The 14205-nt window shown below is 42.2% G+C and overlaps 1 protein-coding gene across 1 annotated transcript in view; it reads left to right on the forward strand.

Annotated features, from left to right (window-relative positions):
- Positions 1–14205, forward strand: part of Ubxn2b (UBX domain protein 2B) — a 65668-nt gene that overhangs the window by 48338 nt on the left and 3125 nt on the right. Inside the window, exons 9-10 of the mRNA XM_055603200.1 lie at positions 3993–4209; positions 6286–6392. The gene's annotated coding sequence lies outside the window, so the exon portion shown is untranslated. The remainder of the gene's footprint in view (positions 1–3992; positions 4210–6285; positions 6393–14205) is intronic.

A 14205-nucleotide genomic window follows, 5' to 3' on the forward strand; every position in this document is an offset into this window, starting at 1 on the left:
GCAACTTCATAGCGCAAGAAAAAAAAAAAAAAAACCTGGCTGAGGAGTTGAAAACAAAATTCAGGTGTTAAAGATAGGTCAGTTGATAAAGTGCTTGCCACATACTTGAGGACCTGAGTTCAAATCTCCAAAACCCACCTAAAGCTGGAAAGATGTCTTGTGTCTGATCTTGCAACTTCTCTGCTAAGATTGGGGCCCAAGATGGAGAATCCCTGAAGCTCATTGGGCAGCTAGCCTGGACTACATAGCCATGAACAACATAGAGACCCTGTCTCAAGCAAGGGAGGTAATAGTGAAGCAATGATCATGGTTTTCAGCATCATCTCCCTTGTTCAGGTACTGCTAAGACACATTATGGGTATGTAGTTACTGATTTTCTCCACCAGGTGGTGTATAGATGCTAGGAAAGAATTTCACCAGTTAGCTGCTATAATATATGGATGAGATCAAAAGTACTTAAGGAAATCATGAAATTTTCAGGCAAATGGATAGAACTAGAAAAGATTATCCTGAGTGAGGTAACCCAGACCCAGAACGACACACATGGTATGTACTCACTTGTAAGTGGATATTAGCCATATAGTACAGGATGACCATACTACAATCCACACACCCAAAGATGTGAGAAGAGTGGGTGGGGGGTGAGAGGGAGAGAGTAGGGAAACGAGTGGGGGGTGCATATTCGGGACAAGGTTAGGCTCTGGGAAGCTGTGCAGGTGACCCCTAGCTGCGACTCCTAGCAGAAGGGGAGGGGGAGATTGAAGTGGCCATCCTCCAAAATCAAGGCAGGACTAATAGTGGAGGGAGCAGGACACCAACTCATCCACAAAACCTTCAACCAAAAACTTACTCTGCCTACAAGCTGTGCAGAGATGGAGCAGAAATTGAGGGAATGGCCAACCAGTGAGTGGCCCAATTTGAGGCCCGCCCCATAGGAAAGAGCCAACCCCTGACACAACGATTCTCTGCTATGCTTGCCGAGAGGAGCCTAGCATGGCTGTCCTCACAAAGACTGAGTCACCAACCAGAGAGCCTGCGCTGACTGGACCAAGGTCCTCTACACATTTATAGCTGACGGGCAGCTTGGTCTTCATGAGGGTCGTCTAGCAAGTAGAATGGGGGCTGTCTCTGACATGGCCATTGTTGCCTGCTTTTGCATCACTTTCCTCTAGCTGGGCCGTCTTGTCAGACCTCAGGGGAAGAGGATGCTCTCAGTCCTGATGTGCTGGGGTAGGTTGGTGGTCAGACTCCTTTTCTGAGAAGAAAGGAAGGGGGAAGGAGGGCAGGTAGGTGGGACTGGGAGGAGACAAGGGCTTTGATAAGGGTGTAAATATTTTTTAAAGTACTCCTTAGTACTAGGATTAACCTAGTCACAAATAATCATTTAGGGATGCTATTTGTGACCTGTATTGTCTCTGTTCTCCCTACTTGTGATAGCCAAATGTGATTAACATTTTAGTAATGTAATAATGGCTTATAAAAATATTAGTGCTATCACTGCCATAGGCCCTGGGTTCTTTTCAGTGTGAACATCATTTGAGTGAATTGCTTACAAATCTTTCTCCCTGTACAAATCATGTAACTTGCCTCACTGTGTTTCGTTTCCTTGGTACATTAACCATTTAAATGTGCTAGTGTAAAATTTAGTATTATTATATTTTTTATTCACATTATATTCCTGTTTGTTTGCTTGTATTGTTTCTTGGATTTCAGTTCTTGATTCTCCTACACTTTTGCAGTCATCAGTTCTCACCATAGACAAATACTTTGATCTTAATCTCTCAAAACTAATCACCAAGTGCAGTAACAGACTTGAGTGGCAGAATTGTGAAATGAATGGAGATTTACATAGAGATTTAGGAGTTGAATTTCTCATACCACCAATGTATTAGGGTCCTTCAGAGAAACAGGATTAACTGGAAATACACATATGTGCACATACACATTTAGCTTTATTAAATTGACTTATAAAATCATAAACTAGATAACTACTGCAGCTTTCTGTAGTCAAGAATACTGGTGACCATAGTAACTGCTCGCTCATGAAAGCAGGAATTCTCAGAACAAGGGAAACCAGTGATACAGCCATAGTCCAGTGCTGACAGTCTGGAAGCCTTGGTACAGGGCTAGAGAGAATTCTCAACAGAGGAATATCGAATGGCTGAGAAGCACTTAAGGAAATGCTCAACATCCCTCGTCATCAGGGAAATGTAAATCAAAATGACTCTTGAGATTTCATCTTATGCCCATCAGAATGGCTCAGATCAAAAACTCAAGTGACAGCACATGCTGGCAAGGTTGTGGAGAAAAAGGAACACTCCTTCATTGCTGGTGGGAGTGCAAACTTGTACAACTGTTTTGGAAACCAATCTGGCAGTTTCTTTAAGACCTAGCTATAACATTCCTGGCATATACCCAAAAGATGTTCCACCATACCACAGGGACACTTGCTCAACTATGTTCATAGCAGCTTTATTTGTAATAGCCAGAAACTGAAAACAGAGATGTCCCTCGACCAAGCAATGGATAAAGAAACTGATACATCTACACAATAGAATACTATTCAGCTGTTAAAAACAAGAACATCATGAGATTTTCAGGCAAATGAATGGATTGGGAAAAGATTATCCTGAGTGAGGTAACCCAGACCCATAAAGACATACATGGTATACACTCACTTATAAGCAGTTATAAGCTATACAATTCAGGATAACCATACTACAGTGCATCAAGGAGGACCCTAGGGAGGATGCTTAATTCTCGTTCAGAAGAGCAAATAGAATAGACACGGGAAGCAGTTGAAGAGAGGGAACAGGACAGGAGCCTTCCATAGATGTCCTTTGGAAGACCACCCAGCAGGGGATGGAAGCAGATGCTGGGACTCAGCCAAACTTTGGACAGAGTGCAGGGAGTCTTACGGAAAATGAGGGGCTAGAAGGACCCAGAGGGAACAGGAGCGCCACAAGAAGACCAACAGAGCCAACAAATCTGGGCACAGGGACCCACAGAGACTGATGCATCAACCAAGAACCATGCATGGAGAGGCCTAGACCCCTGCTCAGATGGAGTCCATAGTCTTTCTTTCCTCTAGTTACATGTCCTATGTGTACCTATTTTTACAATTTATATTCTGCATGTAAGAGAGAACATGGGACATTTGTTTTCCTGAGCATGCTGAATGTTGTATAACATGCCATCTACCGGTTCCATTATTTTCTTGCAGATGATGTAATTTTATTCCTTTTTATGGCTGGAAATTTACAGTGAAGGCTTGCTACATTTTAAGTTGAACTCCAGAGTAGCAAAGATGAGTTTGATATAGAGACACACAGCTGCAATCCCAGGGCTACACAGCAAGACCTTGCCCAAAGCTAGCAAGCAAACAAGCAAAGAAATAGGTGCTATATACACACTACAAGTTGTTCAGTGAAGTAGTAGGTGGGTAATGGTATCTGGTCATCACACCATTACATTGATCAGTGAATAATCACAATAACAGCAACAATCATGACTTTATTTCCCACTAAGCTCACATACTCCAAAGATCCTATAAAAGCCATCTCCTCCTCCAGCCAGCTCTCTGCTGTCTCTCTTTCTACTCAGAGGCAACACCACCCAGTTCTCCTCAGTAAACCTCTTATATGAGATTTGTTACATGGTGTGACTTTGTGGAATTCCTTGGCTCTCAACTCCCAGGATGCCCTTTTGCCAGAGAAGCCTTTTAAAAAGTGTCTTTTAATTTTAATTTTTACTTTTTGTACTCTAGGATATTTTCATTATACATATTGAGATGTATATAAATACTTGAAAACAAAATTTACTTCTTTTCCTCATATGCATTACATATGTACACTGTATTAAAAAAAAAGGTTTCTGGGGAAACACAACTCATATATCTACACCCCAGATAGGAACCCCATGACACACCAAAGTATGGATATCATCAAAGTTCAACTTGGTGAACTAATGAGTTTTATTGGTGTTGCTTACAGGAATTCAGGTGATGGATTACGTACAGGAAAAGAAATGACTCAAAGACAGCTGCATCACCGAAGCCCACCCCATCAGGAGTGGTAGCTCAGAAACACTGGAAGCCTAAAGCACATTCCACGGCCTATAGGCAGATCAACAGGCTGGAGAGTGTCCTTCCCAGGTGCCTCAATTGTTCTAAACCTTCCACGGAGCTCATTTGGTTTCTGCTTCTTCCAGGTAGCTGGTCTGCTCTCAGAATCCTCGTTGCATCTTGACTTGTCTTAGAGTAACTCTTGAGAGCCTTTGCTGTTTCCTTTTGGGAGGAAGGAGCCTAGTGAATCTGGTCAGTTTCAGGGATTTCCTGAAATGATTTTGAGTTGTTTACCTTCTGGCTTAACCTTTTCTGCAATTTGTATATGGACAAGGTATGTTGAAAATCACAAATAATTTTATGAAGTGATATTTTGGCTGCAAAAGTTTTAAAAGATATCTTTTAAGTTTTGTGCATGTGTGCAGTGCGCACAGGGGCCAAAGAAGTGTGACAGATCCCCTGGGGCTGGGGTGACAGGCAGTTCTGAACCATTTTCTGTGGATGCTGGAATGAAACGCAAGTGCTGCGAACTGCTGAAACATCTGTCCAGCATCCGAAGATCTGCTTCTTTTAACCGTACACTAGGAAGTTCAGACTAGCGGGATGGGTAAAATCTACCACCAACCCTGACCAGCTGAGTGTGGTCTCGGGGACACACGTGGTGGAAGGCAAGAAGTGACACAAGTTGTCCTCTGACTGCCACATGCAAATCAATCTCCATCTCAACATTCACAAATTCATACATACATACACACATGTAACTAAAAATTAAAGGAAAATGCTTTTTTATATGCTGTTTCCAGGCAGTGGTGGCACACACCTGTATTCCCAACACTGGAGAGGCAAAAGCAGGCAAATCTGTGAGTTCGAGGCTAACCTGGTCTAGGGACTGAATTCCAGGACAGCCAGGGCTACACAGAAAAACCCTGCCTCAAAAACAAGAAAAAGTTAACTGTTATTGACACAAAAATGATGAGAGTAGATCGTAGACTTTGGATGCAGGCCTGGACTTGACGACCTGAGTTTGTTTACCAGCAGGTGACATTCTGTCAGGACATGCAAACGCGCTGTTACCTCATCTCAGTGACCTGCCTTGCAGAAAGTTGGGACTTCTACGAAATACGGATTGTTTTAAAAACTGCTGGCCTTGCCCACTTCACCCTGCCTGTTAACCCGTCTACTTTCTTCTTTCTTACTTATTCTAATTTGTTCCTTGATATTTTAAACTTTCGCTTGATTTCATTTTTTATTTCCACTTTTGATTCTTGTATTCTTTCTCTCTCTCCCTCTCTGTAAAACTACAAAATTATCATTTTTTATCTGCTTGTGGTTAAATATTACTATTACATAATTCCTATTATATATTTATTTCTTAAGGGGATTTAAGAAATTCAATGATCTCTAATACTTTCCCACTGTGTAACTCTTATAGACAGTATATTTTTTTTCCTACTGATTCTTCATAATCCCCTAGCTTTTGACTTCTTAAAACTAAAGATATAAGGGTAAAATATGTCCTTGCATGCTCCTACATTTCTGATGTCTTCACATTTTCTTTTCTTTTTTCTTCCAGGTAGCTTCTGAGCCCAAATTTCCCCTGAAAATGTTTTGTATAAACACTTGAATTGCCACTGCTATCCATCCAGTGAAACAACGTGGCTTCCATTCTCTGTCACCATCAATTGTCATAAACAACCATAGTAACATCTTTTAAAAATATCATTACTAAATCTGAAATTATTACAATCTTTAATCTTCAAATATTTCAGTAATTATGGGTAGTTAAGATCTGACCTTCTCGCCTTCCTGCCATGACAGACTCAAAAGTCTCATTGTCTTTACTAACTGACATGTAGTTGGCTTTGTTTTCAAATAATTAAGCTCTGAAACTTGCGTAGTCATCATTCTCTCTGTCTCACCATCACTTGTTAATAATGAATATTTCTCCACAGGTCCATTGCAATTCATTTCAGATTCCTCCCATTTCTGTTGAAAAATACAAAATCATTCAGTTTTGTTTAATAAATTTACAGTTGGAATAAGAAGTGTTTCTTATAGGCTCATATATTTGAGTGCTTGGTCTCTCGGTGGCACTGTTTGGGGAGATTATAGAACCTTTAGGGGGTGTAGCCTTGCTGGAGGAAATGTCACTCCTGGGGATGGGGTTTAAGGGTTTATAGCTGTACCCCACATCTAGCTCTCACTCTGCTTCCTCATTACAGAGTGTGACCTCAACCTCTGCAGAGGTTGAGATGTGACCTCTCAGTCTCCTGCTCCAGCCTTCTGCTGTCATCCCTTCCTTGCTATCATGGACTCTACCTCTGCAACTGTAAGGCAAAATGTCTTTTTTTTTTCTTCTTATGCAAGTTACCTTTGGTTGTGATATTTTACCACAGCAATAGAAAATAATATCCAAACTCATGCAATAAAATAAAAAATAAATTAATTAAAAACAAAGTGAATAAATTGAAAAAAAAAAAAAGAAAATTAATTCTGATAAAGAACCAGTTTTAAAGCCAGGAATCATGGCGCACACCTTTAAAAAACTGTTTATTTATTCACTTTACATCCTGATTGCAGTGCCCCCTGCTCTCCTGCAAGTTTCCCCATTCACACACACACACCCCCATTCTCCCCTCTCCTTCTCCTCTGAAAAGGCGGATGTCCTCTATGGGTACCAACCTGCCCTGGCACATTAAGTCACTGCAGGACTGAAGGCATCCTCTCCCTTGGGGGCCAGACAAAGAAGCCTAGTTCAGGGAACTGGATCCAAAGGGGAGGCATCAGAGTCAGAGAGGACCACCACTTCAGTTGACGGAGGAGGCCAAGCTGCGCATCTACTAATATGTTCAGGGGACCTGAGACTAGTCCATGCAAGTTCTCCGGTTGGTGGTTCATTCTCTATGAGCCCCCATGGGCCCAGATTAGTTGACTCTGTAACTCTTCTTTGGAGTCCTTGACCACTCTGGCTTCCTCAGTCATTTCCCCAAGTCTTCCATAGGACTTCCTGAGCTCTGTCTAATGTTCAGCTGTGGATCTTTGCATCTGTTTCCATCAACTGTTAGGTGAAGCCTCTCAGAGGAGTTATGCTAGGCTCCTGTCTACAGGCACAGCAGAGTAATACTAAGAGTGTCAGGAATTGGTTCTCTCCTATGGAATGGGTTTCCAGTAGGGCCAGTCTTTGGTTGGACATTCCTTCAATCTTGGCTCCATCTTTGTCCCCTAACATCTTGCAGGTAGGACAGATTTTGGGTCAAAGGTTTTGTGGGTAGGTTGTTATTCTTATTTCTCCACTGGAAGTCCTGCCTGACTATAGGATGTGGCCGCTGCTAGAAGTCTCAACTAGAGTAACCCCCATAGAATTCCTGGGGCCTCCCCTGTCCTGGGTCTCTGGCAAGTCCCAGAGATGACCCCCTAACCTCCTATTTTCCTTCTCTCACCTGGCCTCCTCTCCACTTCTCTCACTAGTCCTAACCCCTACCCTTGAGCCCATCCCCATCCCCTCTCCTACCCAATTCCATTCTTCCATTTCCAATGCCATTTTATTTCCCCTCTGAGTAAGATTCAAGTATCTCCCTTGGGCCCTCATTGTAACTTAGCTTCTTTTGGTCTGTGTATTTTAGTGTGGTTACCCTATGCTTTTAGGCTAATATCCACTTAGAAGTGAGTACATACAATGCATATCTTTTGGGTTCAGGTTACGTGGCTAAGGCTGATTTTTTTTTCTAGTTCCATCCATTAATGTTCTTGTTTTTAATAGCTGAGTAGTATTCCATTGTATAAATGTACCACCTTTTTTTTCATTCATTCTTTGGTTGAGGGCCATCTAGGTTGTTTCTAGTTTCTGGCAATTATGAATAAAGCTGCTGTGAACATAGTTGAACAAGTGTCTTTGTGGCATCGTGGAGAATCTTTTGGGTATACGCCCAGGAATGTTATAGCTAGGTCTTGAAGTAGAACTATTCCCAACTTTCTGAGAAACTGCCAGATTGGTTTCCAAAGTGGTTGTACAAGTTTGCACTCCCACCAGTAATGAAGGAGTGTTCCCTTTTCCCCACATCCTTGTCAGCAAGTGCTGTCATTTCAGTTTTTTATCATAGCCATCCTAATAGATTTAAGATGGAATCTCAGAGTCATTTTGATTTGCATTTCCCTGATGACTTAGGGATTTTGAGCATTTCTTTAAGTGCTTCTCAGCCATTCAATATTCCTCTGTTGAGAATCTCTGTTTGGCTCTGTATTCCATTTTTTAATTGGGTTATTTTGACAGAGACACACACCTTTAATCCTGGCACTTGAGAGACAGAGGCAGGCAGAGCTCTGTGAGTTTGAGGCCAGCCTGGTCCACAAAGAGTATACCAGCACAGCCAGGGCTGTTGCACAGGGAAACCCTGTTCCTATCTCAAACAAACAAACAAAAAGAAAGAAAGAAGCATTTTTAAGAGAATGTACAATGATAGAGCAAAAGTAATACCTACTTACTTCTTTAGAGATCTGAAGAGATCAATATTTAGAGTCTAATATATGTCTAACAGCATTTTAGATGATAAGTAACCAGGAGTCCCACCCTCACTCCTAGTGCAAACCTTCATCTCAGTTCTGGATAGCCTGGTAGAATAAAGATTACCCAGACTGAGAAAAACCTTTAATTCTTATTTCTGCTACTTATTCTTGTATGCCTCTGAAAAAGAGACCCAGAACTCTGTCTTCACTTGCAAGATAAAGAACAGCTAATAGTATGTTCCAAACGCCAGGCAATAATGAGTGATACATAGATAGTTGTATATTTGATCACCACACCCAGCTCCCAGGATACAGTGTTAGCAGGGCAATAGGAAAGGAGGAGGAGGAAAGAGAGAAAAGGCAGGCAGATGTGGCTCCAGTTCCCTTCTCTCTGATTCCTGTGTGAGAGAGACCTAATTTCCATCCCATGTCTCGGGGAAGTCCAGAGCCTTTCCCAGCGTTCTCTAACATTGCCAGCTGACTTCATTTTCACAAGCAGCCTTGACCAATCGGTATTTATGTACCAGCCTCTTGCTGACCATATACATGGTTCATACTCATACTACAATAACACAGACATTGAACTTGGAAACTTCTGTGGTTTTCACATAGCCTCTATCTCTAAAAAGACAAAGCCTTGGGAAAAGAACTCCGTGTGACTTCTTTTTCTTGGCACCTACCTTTCTTAAAGGGAAGGGGAGACACTGCAATAGTAGAAAGAACTGCAGTAGTGTGCTCTAGTGTGCAGTAGTGTGCTCTAGTGTGCTCTAGTGTGCAGTAGTGTGCTCTAGTGTGCAGTAGTGTGCTCTAGTGTGCTCTAGTGTGCAGTAGTGTGCTCTAGTGTGTTCTAGTGTGCTCTAGTGTGCTCTAGTGTGCAGTAGTGTGCTCTAGTGTGCAGTAGTGTGCTCAGCGTTTCTATTTCCAAAGCCCTGGCGGGCCACCCCTAGGGATATTTCTTTGTCTACCTAACTCCACGCCATACTTCAGACCTCTGCCATCATGTCTGACTACAATGATCCCTGTTTGAAAGTTACATGCTTCTTAGAACGCCAAAATCAATATTAGGCAAATTTTCTGTCCCTGCTAATAAGATGACCAAACCAATTGACGTCTCCAGCAAAAAATGTTGGCACAGGAGCAATTCTGTAGAGAGCAATTAGCCTTTTTTTTAGAAGTTGTAGTAAATAGCATTTGCTCACCAGCTCATAATGGGTTTGGTTTCTTATTTTTAAGATATATTTATAGCATTACTGGTTTGTTTAGTTTGATTTGGCATTTTATCTGACTACAGCTTATAAGCCTAAGAATACAAAATCAATTTAATAAAAACGTAAGTGCCCAAAAGATCAAAGCTACATGTACGTTTAGTCTGGTGCCAATGCCCTCCCCCCAGCACACACACACTAAAGACCTTGTTAAGCTCAGTTCAAGGTCTACTCTTGTCAGTAAACAACCTTGATCTTGGATCTGGGTCTGTATGTAACACAAGGCCATGTTGACTTTGGAAACCACACAGCTAGCTCTTTAGTTACCAAACTCTTGGTATATCTAAACTATCTAGCACACATATGCATACCTTACTTCTTTTATTTCTTTGTTCTAATGCATTTAAATTGTGAATTTACCTTTTTGTTATTATATATTTTTAAACTTTTATTTATTACAATTCATTCAATTTGTATCTCAGTTGTAGCCCCCTCCCTCGTCTCTTCCCAATTCCACCCTCCCTCCCTCTCCCCCCCCATATGCCTCTTCCCTAGTCCACTGATAGGGAAGGTCCTCCTCCCCTTCTATTTGGCCCTAGCTTCACCAGGACTGGCTGCATTGTCTTCCCCTGTGGCCTGGCAAAGCTGCACCCCCCAGGGGAAGGTGATCAGAGAGCCTGCCACTGAGTTCATGTCAGAGACAGCCCCTGCTCCCCTTACTAGGGAATCCACTTGGAGACTGAGTCTACAGGCTACATCTGAGCAGGGGTTTTAGGTCCTCTCCATGAATGGTTCTTGGTTGGCGTATCAGTCACTGCAAGGACCCCAGGGCCCATTTTGTTTTGGTTTGGTTTTGGCTCTGTTGGTCGACTTTTGAAGCTCCTTTCCCCTCCAGGTCTTTCTATCTCCCCTTCTTTCATAAAATGGTGGGAACTTGAAAAGATCATCATGAGTTAATCCAGAAGCAGAAAGACACACTTGGAATTTACTCACTCATAAGTGGTTATTAGACATATAATATAGGATAAACATGCTAAAATCTATAGCCCTATAGAAGCTAGAGAACAAGGAGGATCCTAGGGAAGATACTCAGTCCTCATTCAGAAGGGCAAATGTGATAGGCATCTGAAGCAGGAAAAGACAGGGAACAGGATAGGAGCCTGCCACAAAGGACCTCTGAAAGACTATACTGATCGAGGTATCAAAGCAGAAACTGAGACTCATAGCCAAACTTTGGGAGAATGCATGGAATTTTATGAAAGAAGGGGGAGATAGAGGTTTCTTTCATAACGTAGAATTTCATAAAGCTGCCTCAGTTCTGTTCAAGTGAGTAACAGCCAATCTCATGCAAGAGGAGAGAAGAAATTGAACTACTCTGCTCTGTAAAATATCACTTTTAGTCTGCCACAACTTTGTTTCCTAGAAGAATCACTTTTTTAAAAAATATATTTATTCACTTTACATCCCTATTGCAGCCTCCTCCCTCCACACCTTCCAGTCCTACCCTCGCACCCTTTTCCCCTTTTCCCCCTTCTCTGCTCCCCCCACCCCCAACCAATCCACCTGGCATATCAAGTTACATCAAAACTAAGCACATCCTCTTCCACTGAGATCTGACAAGGCAACCCAGCTGGGGTAAAGTGGTCCAAAAGCAGGTAACAGAGTCCATGTCAGAGACAGACCCTGCTCTCATTGCTAGGGGTCCCACATGAAGTCCAAGCTGCCCATCAACCACATATGTGTAGGGAGCCTACATCCAGTCCATGCATGCTCTTTGGTTGGTGGTTCAGTCTCTCTGAGTCCCTATGATCCTCAGTTAGTTGACTCTGTTAGTCTTCTTGTGGAGTTCTTCTCCCCTCCGCGTCCCTCTGTCCTCCCAAGCTTCATCTAATGTCTGGCTGTGGTTCTTTGCATCATTTTTGATCCACTGCTGGGTGGAGCCTTTCAGAGGACAGTAACGCTAGTCTCCTGTCTGTAAGCATAACAGAGTGTCATTAATGGTATTGGGTTGGCTCTCTCCAATGGGGTGGGTCTCAAGTTGAGCCAGTCATTATTTTTCCTTTCCCTCAATCTCTGCTCCATCTTTAACCCTGCACACCTTGTAGGCAGGGTAAATTTGGGGTGGAAGGTTTTGCGGATGGGTTGGTGTACCCCTCCCTGCACTGGGAGTCCTGCCTGGCTGTAGGAGGTGGCCACTTCAGTCTCCATATTTCTTGCTGCTCGGGTCTCAGCTAGAGTCACCCGTATATCCTAACCTGTCACAGTCACCAGCTTGTCCCAGAGAGAAGCATCACTCTCTTAAACATTTAGACCTCAGTGAACATTTCTAAATACTAGCATGCATTCCGAGAGTAGCTTACAATGCTGGATCTAAGGAACAGACATTGTACCAAGCACAGCAGGAAACTGTTCCTTTTTTATTTTGGAATGAAGTATGCCCAAATATCAACACAAAGTTATTTAGGTTTTTGTGGATCCATTCCCCTTATTATGTGCCTTTAAAAACAAAACAACAGCTTGAGGCTGAGGAGGTGACTTGGTATGCATTGTCTGTATGCATTAGGACTGGAGTTTGGATTCCCAGAATCTGCATAAAAGCTATGTGGGCAGAACCACCTGACTAATCCCAGCACACAGGAGTTAAAAACAGACGGCAGAGCATGCAGCCTAGCTAGGCAAACTTCTCCAGGTTTTCCAGAGCTTTTTATGGCAAATTGTGAGCATTTGAATGAGGAGAAATAATTAGCTCTGAAAAAAATTAATATTTACATGTGTATCCAAGATAAATATTAATGCTAAAAAATTTCTCGTCAGTCGTGCTTTATCGACTTTAACGTACAGCTAATATTTACTCTCATTTTCTGTCAGTTAATATGAGGACCAGTGACTAGCAGTTGATCAGTTGATTTTAGGTTGACATTTGCTTGTGATACTCAAAGTTTTGTAGATAATAACGGCAGCTTCCAAAATAACAATATGAGCAGACTTGTTGGTCTCCTATGTAGAGCTACAGCAAATACATACTCACTTTGTGAGCATTGGAATCAAGCCATGGATTGGGGTAACTTCAGTATGAGGTGAGCAGACCCTGTGGGTGGATGCTGCTGGAGTTTGTGCCCAGGATAGGTGACTACAGGTCAGACAGAGTCAGCAGTTGGCAAGCAGGTTGGTACTAGAGTAGTTTGGACCCCAGTCAAGGACTAGCCTAAAGTGAGCTCATGCAGTGTTAATCTTTCTATTCTTGGTTTAGTCAACTAAGCATAAAGTCCTTTTTTTTTTTTAAGTCTTCCATTGCACATCTGCCACACTGCCTTTGCCTATTCATCGGTTTATGGGCATTTATGTTATCTCTATGTCGTTGATACTGTGAACATTGATAAAATGAATCTAGCAGTGCAGCTCTTTTGACATGCTGATCTCGATTCCTATGGATATATACCAAGAAGGGACAGTGCTGGGCCATAGAATTGTCCTAATTTGTCAGCACCCTCTCTACTGTGTTCTGTGACAGCTTTATTTGTTTACCTTATCTTCTCAACAATAGACAACAGTCCCTTTTCTCAACATACTCACCAAAATTATCATTCTCTCTTTGAGAAGGCCGTTCTTACAGGCCTGAGATGATAACTCCTTGGAGTTCTGTGATGTTTTCTTTTTGTGTTTTTTCAAGACAGGGTTTCTCTGCATATCTGCCCCAGCTGTGCTGGACGCACAGAGATTTGTGATGTTTTCTTAATAAAAGTTCCTACTGAGCACTTTTCTGTATAGTTGGACTTTTGTAGGTCTTCTCTTGAAAAATGTGTATTTCAGGAACATTGATCGTTTTCTACATGGGTTCCTTTAGATTTGTTTGTTTGCTTGGACAGAATCTCATTATGTAGCTCATGCTGCCTGGCACTATGAAACCCAGGTTAGCCTCAGATTTATAATTCTATGCCTCCTGAGCACTAGGATCAGAGCATGTTCTACCATGTCCAGCAATATTTTCCCCCGCAGGCTTGTTTGTATTCCTGAGATAGTAATCCTTTTTTCAAAAGTATAGTTTCCAAATATTTCCTCCCATTCTTTAGATTGTCTCTTTATTAAGTTTTTCTTTGCTGTGCAGAAGCTTTTTAATTCAGTGCAGTCACTGTCATTCCAGAATTGATTACTCAAGTCATTGTCAACAAGCTTTTTCCCTGTTCCTCTAGCAGTTTTTCAGTTTTAGACCTTGACTAATCCTTTAGTCCATTTGAGTTGACTTTTTTAATGTGTGAGGTCAGATTCACGTCCAGTTTTATTCCTCTGCATGTGGATCTCCAAGAGACTGTCCTTTCTTGATTGCATACTGGGCACTCTTGCTGAAGGTCGAGTTACTGTGGAGGGGTCAGTGTGTTTCTGGGCTGTCTCTCCTGTTCTGCTGCTCTACACAGTATTTCTGTTCCAGCTCTGCTG

The sequence above is a fragment of the Psammomys obesus genome, unplaced genomic scaffold, assembly GCF_907164565.1.
Source record: "Psammomys obesus unplaced genomic scaffold, mPsaObe1.curated_primary_1811, whole genome shotgun sequence".
In the NCBI taxonomy this organism is placed as follows: Eukaryota; Metazoa; Chordata; class Mammalia; order Rodentia; family Muridae; genus Psammomys; species Psammomys obesus.